The 9418-nt window shown below is 33.7% G+C and overlaps 1 long non-coding RNA gene across 1 annotated transcript; it reads left to right on the top strand.

The window, feature by feature from the left end:
* Nucleotides 1–1363: 1363 nt before the first annotated feature.
* On the top strand, nt 1364–7749 carry LOC118482046. Its single transcript, XR_004866949.1, has 3 exons — nt 1364–1501; nt 2013–2078; nt 7645–7749. It is a non-coding gene; the product is annotated as an uncharacterized LOC118482046 (long non-coding RNA).
* Nucleotides 7750–9418: the final 1669 nt, after the last annotated feature.

A 9418-nucleotide genomic window follows, 5' to 3' on the forward strand; every position in this document is an offset into this window, starting at 1 on the left:
AATCACAAGGTTCACGTACTACTTATTCAACACATGTCTAAAAAATACTATCTGTCAAATAAGTAACAAATTCTTACCAACAACACATTTTCATTCATTCCTCCATGTACCAATGAATACCCCACAAAGAAAAAAATATTCCTGCTGCCTAAATCTTCACAACAACGTAACATGTACCTAGCAATTGTATGTTTGTGCTTGCACAACTCTTACGTAATTAACTCTAATACTACTAATGGTATTTTATATTTCATGTATATAGAGAATTCTCATCGTACCATGCAAGGAAATTCCATTACTAATAATAAATTCCCAAAAAGAATAATGTTTGAAAAAAAAATTAGTTTGTAGCTATTAATGTTTGGAGACAACATAATCAACGTTTTGTACAGCAAGTCAAAGTCAGTCAACTAAAATATTTTTAAATAAACCCACCTAATGTCGTTTCCTTTGGAAGGAAGGGAATGAAAGATACATGAGTGTTCATGTTGGGTAAACTTAATTTTCAAAGTTAATTTGTAAGAGCAGCTACAATGCATAAGAACAGACGGTATGGGGGGCGGCTTAGGCCCGGCTTAGCCCGACGCCAGTCCCCCATACCGCCCCCTCGGTCCGGCCCGTCCCCAGCGTCTCTCACCAGCCGTTCTCGACGGGGCTCAATCTCTCTCCTCACACACACACAGCTATACATACATATATATATATATAAAGGGGTTCATCCCCCACCCCCTAGGTCCATCCCCTCCAAGCCGAGCTTACGTGGCGGTGACGTGGCGGCCCATCCCCTTAGGGATGAGGCTCTCCATACCCTCCAGCCATCTGGCGCTTACGTGGCATGCGGTTTTGATGAATCCATTAGAGGTGGTGTTTGAATTGGCATATGGAATTCCAAACATCAATAAACGGGTAGATCGTTCAAACAAAGTCACCGTGTGTATGTATATATGTATTGTTTTAATAGTATTCTTTTGAAAAGGTTGATGTTTTAAAGTGAACATATATAGCATTGGAAAGAAAATAAATGTGTTTGAATTATAGATGAAAATATGATGTGAGAGCTGATAGCTGATGTAGCATGCACTACTAGAAAACACATTATTTTAGGCTTTTCAATATTAGATTTTGTAACATCCCAAAAATATTAAAAAATTTATATAAATTATATATGTTGGTCATATCCAAGAATAATGTGACTAGGAATAACTAACCTAGTTAATAATACATAGTAGACAACAAAGAAACTTGATTAGTTAACCTTCTTTTATAAACCTTGAAAATTAGAGGGACTAAAATGGGCAAAAGTGAAAGTGACTTTGATAAAAGAAAATTTACACCAAAAACACACATAGGTGTGTGTTCCTGGTCGACTTTTACACAGAGCAAAAAGGGGGTTCTTCTCTTGAACCCTAACTCACTAAAATCCATCAAAATCAAAGGGAAATCAAGCTAGAAATCGGGGTTTTATCTAAATTCGTGATCACCCAAGCTAGGAGATCACAAGGTATGTCAAATTTTGTCATTTGGTGATATTTTGAAATTTTGGATAAACATTTATAAACGAAATTCAAAAGTCAATGTTGAATGTATTAGTGAAATTAACATGAGTACAAGTCTAGGAACAAACCCTAGATGTAAACTTGTTGAATTAGTGCCATGAACTAGTAATTTGGTTAGCTAACCATGTATGTGCTAAGTGGGTTTTATGATAATATGATGAACACTTGAATTAGAGTGTTAAATTTATGAAATTGATGTTATGATGCAAGTTCCAGATGTTGTTCATGTACACTAGACATAGAGGCTTGATTATGATGTTAAAACTTGGTTAAAAGTTAATCATGAAGTTGATATTAGATGCATAAAAATCTCGCCCACAAGATGCTCGTTAAAATGCCTAAGTGAATCTTGATATGTTGAAAAAATGAAAGAATCGCGTAATTGACTAATTTGACAAATTACATGATATATGTGATAATACGAGTTCTAAACGATAAAGTGATTGAACTCTACAGGCAAAGCGGGTGAAACGTCGAGTGGTCAAGTTGGAACGGACGCGCGCTTGAAGGATAAGCTATAAGGTACGTGACTTGTCTTTTCGTTACATTTTTATAGACAAGTTTAGTCGTAGATATGCCTAATGTTTTGATATAGCGAAAATGGTTGCGTTTGGTATGTCAATGAAGTGATGGATTTCACTTAGACAACCAAACGAGTCAAAATAAAGTGGTTAGCTAAATGTTGGTTTTAAGTGATTAGAAGGTCACGAAATAAACCGGTGAATAGGAAGCATAAGCTGAGTATCGGAAACGCTAAATTTAGATTGATGAACTTTAGTTTGGAATTGAAACTTAGAGAATTAGAGGTTCTTTAAGTTAAAGACGGAAAATTTGATGCTTGAATTAAGTTTTTCATGCGGATATAAATGCGTATGCAAACCATGTAGTGGGAGCGAATACGCTAGTGTTATTGAGCCCGGGAAATGGGTAAAATGATCAAGGATTTAACCTTGGCCATAAGTTGTGAAAAAGATGTTAAAACATAACGGGTCGAATAATTTTATAATAGATTTGTAAGTTGTAAGCTAATAAATCAAAATTTAGTGAACCCACAGTGTTAAATACATAGATAAATGTATTATGGACGTTTAGAAACAAGTTTCGTGTAAAACGGACTTGAATTGTGAAAGTTATGAGTTAAAATGTGAAAAATAGTATAGCTGGGCAGATGCAGCTCAATGAAACAAACTTTCTGTCGAAACAAGGTTTTCGCGCCCCGCGACGGATGAGACCAACCTCGGTCGCACCCCGCCAGGGCCTGTCGCGCCCTACGAAGGGTGAGGAGATACCGGTCGCGACCAGCGAGGCCCTTATTAACTGGCAAAAACACTTATGTTGATTATTTTCCATTTCGAATTTGATGCTTAAATTAAGTTTCGATGTAACATTTTATGTTACAGAAATAAAGTGCGTTATTACAAATGTGACATAAATTGATAATGTAAAAATGTATGTTACATTTTTACCTAATACAAATACAAATGATATAGGTAACAATTTTTGTGTCAGTTACATCTAAATATAAAAAAGAAACATATGATGTATATAAAAAATGAAAAAAGGAGAATTACATCAAAAGTAAAACTATGAAAGAGAGTATAAAAAGTCAAAAAAGAGTACACCCTTTTTCTCTTATGGCAGGATGTCAACATAATTGAAAACAACAAAATAGTATCCCCATAATACCCTTAGTTGTACCTTTTGTTATTATTTAAATAAAAGTATTATTACTTTTACGACAATTTAATCACAACTATCCATCTCTTATAGAGTTTCTAGGGTTTCTTTAAATGAAGGGGTTTTTCGATTTATCCTTGCTACACATACACACATACACACACACACACACACACACACACACACATATATATATATATGGTGGGGTTCTAAAGTGAACCCTAGTGTATTTGCGAACTGAGTGAACAAATCCTGGCCATTGATCTACACACGTGTATGGCCAGGATTAGTTCACTTAGTTCGCAAGCTACACTACTGTTCACTCTTGAACCTAATCCTATATATATATATATATATATAGGAACAGGATCAGGAAAGAACGCCTCAAAGTGTGAGAACGATGCTCAGCCACAAGATCTTAGTGGTTTTGTGGCTGAGATTGATGCGGTGGAATTTTTGTAAATAATAGGGGTCTTGGAACTACCAGGAGGGGTAAAATAGGAAGATCCAAACAAAGGTGCACATGATAATCACATGCCATTTTCCCCCATCATATTTAAACGACAATAAGTTTTTTATACGTGATTATTTTTCGAAAAAAAGTTACACCATAAAACTCAGCGTTTTTTATCTTTCCAAGGAGTATACTATTGATATACTTTTCGAAAAAAAAATTAACTGGGTTTTATGGCGTTTTTCTGAACTGAATGTTTTATGGCGTTTTCAACTGAGTTTTCGCATGGCGTTTTTGAACTGGGTGTTTTATGACGTTTTTACAGTACAAATTATGATTTTTCTGAGCTCAAAAAATATTAATTTAGGTGGTTAGACAAAAAAAAATTGTTTTTTTGAGCTATATGGCTTTAAAAAAATGGTTTTTTTAGCTATATGGCTCAAAAATGGTTTTTTTGAACTGTTGTAAATTATAGTTAAAAATAGTTTTTTTTTTGGCGTGTCATTTTAACTGGGAGCTTATGGCGTTTTTTGAGCTATATGGCTCAAAAAAATGGTTTTTTTGAGCCGTTGTAAATTATAGTTAAAAAAATAGCTTTTTTTTGTTATGACGTTTTAACTGGGAAAAATTGTTTCTTTGAGCTGTTGTAAATTATAGCTCAAAAAAATAGTTTTTTTTTTTTGTGCGTGCATAACAATAGCTTTTTCGAGTGTTTTATGGCGTTTTAACTGGGTATTTTTCATGGCGTTTTTCTGAATTGGGTGTTTTTATGGCGTTTTATTTGAACACCCAGTTCATGTGAGTGAGTTTTTTCACAATAGTACCCCTTAGTATAATTTAACATGAATGTCACATGTCACCACCAAAATTGTTCTTACCGTTCTCACACTTTTCACCGTTCAACGCTCAAAAGTGTGAGAATGGTGAGAACGCTTCCTAGTCCAACACGTGTCACGCCGCTTAGAGAAGGGCGAAGGGCTTTTTTGTCCTTTCATATTTCTTTTTTTTTAAACGCATGTCACTTCATCTTTCCATTTTTTGGCGTTTAATAAATACGCGGCGTTTTTATTGTTTTTAGATCAGGATCATAGTAAATATTTTGGCGTTTTAAGTATTGTTTTGGCGTTTTTACTTTTTTTTAGATCAGGATACAGGCCTTTAATGTAAAAAACATTAGTAATTTTCTTGATTTTATTATATCAAGTGTTGTGCCATGTAGGATACAGTCCTATAATGTGACAGGCAATTATGGCTTTTTGAAAAGATAAATAAATTCAATTTTCCAGGTAGTGGCTTTTAATATAATAAATGCTTGTCAATAATGATATCGTCTCTTCATTTTACTATTTTAGCAATTACTGTTTTCTTTCAATTTTCATCTGTTAATTAGTGTTGATTTTTCCAGTAATACTTTGTTTGGCGTTTTATATAGCAACATCGTGCTTTGCTAGCATCCGTTCTCACAGTTTTTACACTATCAGGCGTTTTGGTGTTTGTAGTTTTTGGCGTTTTATACTCAATTTTTTAAATTAGTAGAGAATTAGATAATAAACAACAGAGAATTAGATCACAATCAATAGAAAATGAAAAAAAAATAAAAATTATAATTTAATTTCTCATCCAAATCTTCATTGTCATCAGCCTCTTCTACTTTAACCCTTTTTGGCGTTTTGAACCTGTTTTTGAATACCTTATGTAGATCCTTATTTTCCTACATAACGTCCGTCTTTAGAAGATGCTTATTTTTGTGGCATCCTTTATTGTGGGTAGATATATACTTGTTTGATGACATGTTGAAGATCAACGCCTGCTCTAATGTATTGATCCTTTCATGCCATCAATATATCCATCAAGAATAAAGTGACATGATGTCATATCAGTGTCATCAGTCTCTTTTTCTTGAATATTTGTCTATCTCATTCAACAAAAGATTATAGAGATACCCAACTCAGAGAAGAATAAATTCAGTGAAACTTCATTCAGATCAATACTCAATATAGAAGAATCAAGGTTCTGCATCTGTGGCTTTTTTAACTATTATTTTTGATGTTTTAAAGTGAATGGTTTATAGGAAATATGGCGTTTGTTTTTGGGTTGTGATCAGTTGATTGTGCAGAGACGTCTCTCTTATAGGATGTTTTTGGCGCGTAGTTTAGGCGAGATTTTATTTATAATAAATGATATTAATAAAGTAGTCGTCTTTTCAGTTACTGTGTATTTTTACTGTTTTTTGTTCAGCTTTTTATGAATTTTTAGGGTCATAGACTTTCCATTTCCCAAGTTTGGCGTTTTTAAATGGCTTTAAGTAGTTTTTGGCGTTTTTTTTTTCATTTTTAGCTTTTATTAATACTTGTGCAAACTACTTTCATTATAGTTTGGGAGTTTTTAGCGTTTTTACTGCATTATGGTGTTTCACATGCATTATGACTGTTTGGCGTTTTATTAATATAATGTATTTTTTTATGCTAAGTTGAAAAATACTAACAAACAACAGAAAAAGAAAATTAAAAAAAGAATAAAAATAGAAGCAATTCATCTTCCAAATCTTCACTGTCATCAGTCTCTTTCTTCTTTGAATCATGTTCGCTGGCGGTTTGGCTTAGCCATGCTTGTGTTTTTGTGGCCGTTTGGAAAGACAAAATGACATGAGTTTTTTGTTTGAATATGTATCTTCAAACAACTCATCAGTGTCATTCGTCTTTTCATGCCATTATAATATTCATCAATAACAAAACACAAAAAATGACATAAGTCTGACACCAGCATCTGTTAGTTCATGATTTGCCCATCTCATGCAGCAAAATGTTATTTGAGTCACAGCACCTCAGGGAAGAATGCATTCTCCGAAACTTTGACGTAGAAAATATTTGAATATACAAGAAACGATATTTGCCATTTTTGGCGTTTTACTGAAGAAATAGTGTATCTGAAAGAACCGTCGATTTTTTGGAATCTTTGATGTTTGAGTGTTTTTGGCGTTTTCTAAGATGAATGGTATATAGTAGAAAATATGCGTTTTTTGAGTAGGTGTGTTTGATGTTTTGGGGATTTTGGCGTTTGTAAGATGAATGGTATATAGTAGAAAATATGGCGTTTCAGGTTCTAGGGGGTGTGTTTTTATGTCTGGGATGTTTTTATTTATATAGGGATGCGTTTTGGTCCATAATGGCGTTTTATTCATTAGTATGGCGTTTTGGTATAGAAGTGTAAAGACCTGTTTACCCTTAATGAGACGCGTCCACGTAATAAAATTGATGTTATTTACGAAAACGCCACCGCGCCAATCTAGTCCATAGATTGTTTTAATCAGACGATCCATAAGCGTTCTCACTGTTCTCACACTTTCTACCGTTTTCTCTAAATGCCGACCCTATATATATATATATATATATATAGGTAAAGAGTAGGGTACAAATTACCTAATCATACATTACATACGCGACAATTTTAGCCATCATTTTTTCTTTAATAAGGTTAAATCAGACAATTAATTCAATCATCTGAGGGCAAATTCGTCTCTTCATTCAATCAGCGAGAAGTTCGTTACACTAATTATAACACCCAAAAAACGGGTTTGGTAATCAAACCACGTTAATACTAAAAGACGGGTAAAGTACCGTTAGTGGTAAAATTAAGCCGGAAAATATTAGGATTTATATAACTAAATCTAATATTTAATAAAAAGAGAAAAAGAATGCTTTTGGGAAATAAAGTTTATAGAAGGCCCGAGTTAACGGGACTTAAAATAAACTTGGTCATAACTTCCCCGAACCCACCAAGTTAACTAGGAATATTTAACCTAGTTAATAAGTGGGAATACTGTTAAAAATAAGTAGGTGGTGACCTACTTAATAACGAACCAAACACGAGGGCTTAAATAGGGATAACTTAACAAGTTATATAATAAAAGAAAATAAAAAAAACACATACTTGAAGTGTGTGTTCTGTAATCGACAGGAGCAAGCTCCCATGGAGCCAAACCCTAAATTCAACAAGATCTTCAAATTGGAGGATCAAACGAAGGCCAAATTTGGATTTGAATACATAGAAACGATCACCAAGTCAAGAGGATCATAAGGTATGTCGAATTTCTAACATTCATGAATTCGCGAAAATTAGTAAACTTTGCATGATGTGATCTATGCATGAATCGTAGAGGCTAAGGCTGAATTAATGAAGTGTGATTGCTTAGGAACAAACCGTAAGTAGAAATTTGAAGTAAAAATTGCTATGACTTGAATAATTTGATGATTTACCACACTTAGACAAGTGGGTTTTGATTATGTAGTGAAGATGATGATATACATATGTTTAAGATCATCATATTTGATAGTAGAAACAATACACTTGAACAATTTGCAAGTTTGAGTAGTTGATCATACATGATAGAGGTTGAATTTTGATGTTAATTTTGGTAAAAATAACTAGTTATGAATTAGTTTGTAAATGTGTAAAAGTATGCCCATTAGGTGTTTGATAAAATGCCTAAATGAACGCTAAAATGTGGGAATTTCGGGTGAAACACATATTTGAATAATATGACAAATTATGCGAAGTATGAACCGATAAGGATTCAAAGTTAATCTAGACTTAATTGTGTAAATGATCAAAAGTAGTTAACTTTTGATAAGCTAAGTTAACTAAAGAAGAAGTCGAATAGTAGTTTCGACATAGAAAATAAGTGAGGTGGAATAGTCGTGATTCTAAATGACTAATTTAACCGCCTTGTAAATGATTGACAATAGTTTGACGCCTAACGAGCTAGGTGGAGGCTTGGGAAAGAAGCGGTCAAACGAATCAAGCACGAGAAGAAAAGCGTGGCATGGATGCAAGGTAAGCATATCTTACACTAGTCATATATTTTAGAATATCCTTTTGTCGTATTAATTACGTAAAAGACAAATACCTAATTGAGATATGGTGTTCCTGCGTGTAGTCGTACGGAACAAGATAATCAAATATGATGAGAAACCATAGTGATGGCTAAAAATGAGTTAAATCGGTAATTCGATCATATTATGACGAATGAAACGTGTACTTTTAATGGTTACCATATAAGGTAAATCATAATAACCAATAAGGGCAAAATGGTAATTTGGTCACACGTTGACCATAACCGTTAGTTTTGAAAGACAATTATGACGTAAGCCATAATAGGCCAAAAAGTGTTAAGAAATGGAATTATAAGTAAAATGATCGCACGGTGTAAATCAGAGCGAGTCATATATACGAGGTGGTAAGAAATGTCATCTCGCTAATATAATTGGTCATTTAGACCAAACGGGTCAAAAGGTGAAATTGTCACCCTTTGACAATATCGACTAATAGGTTGTCGAGTTGTATGATTTTAGGGAATAAATAGCACATGGACGTTTACAGCGCTATCACTTAGCGGCCACTAAGGCAAGGTGTTGAAACGGGTCAACATATTGATCCGAGCCAGGTATGTATAATAACACAACTAATCATGTAGAATTTGGAGTTCTATAAGAGTTAGACAAGGTTAAAATATAGATATTCGGTTATCTTTTAGGTAAACCGAATAAATTGAATTATGTTTATGGTGTTTTAGAAGCACATGGGTTTATAAACAAGATTATAGTTAAAAGGGTCGGATTTTGGGTCAAACAGGTATTTAAAGGTCCTTTGTAGTAAAAGAAGGATGAAAATTGACCAAATTGCCCTTGTAAGTTAATTCGGACGAACGACCCTTAAAGGTGGTTGTAACAAC

This window comes from Helianthus annuus, chromosome 9, assembly GCF_002127325.2.
Source record: "Helianthus annuus cultivar XRQ/B chromosome 9, HanXRQr2.0-SUNRISE, whole genome shotgun sequence".
NCBI lineage: Eukaryota > Viridiplantae > Streptophyta > Magnoliopsida > Asterales > Asteraceae > Helianthus > Helianthus annuus.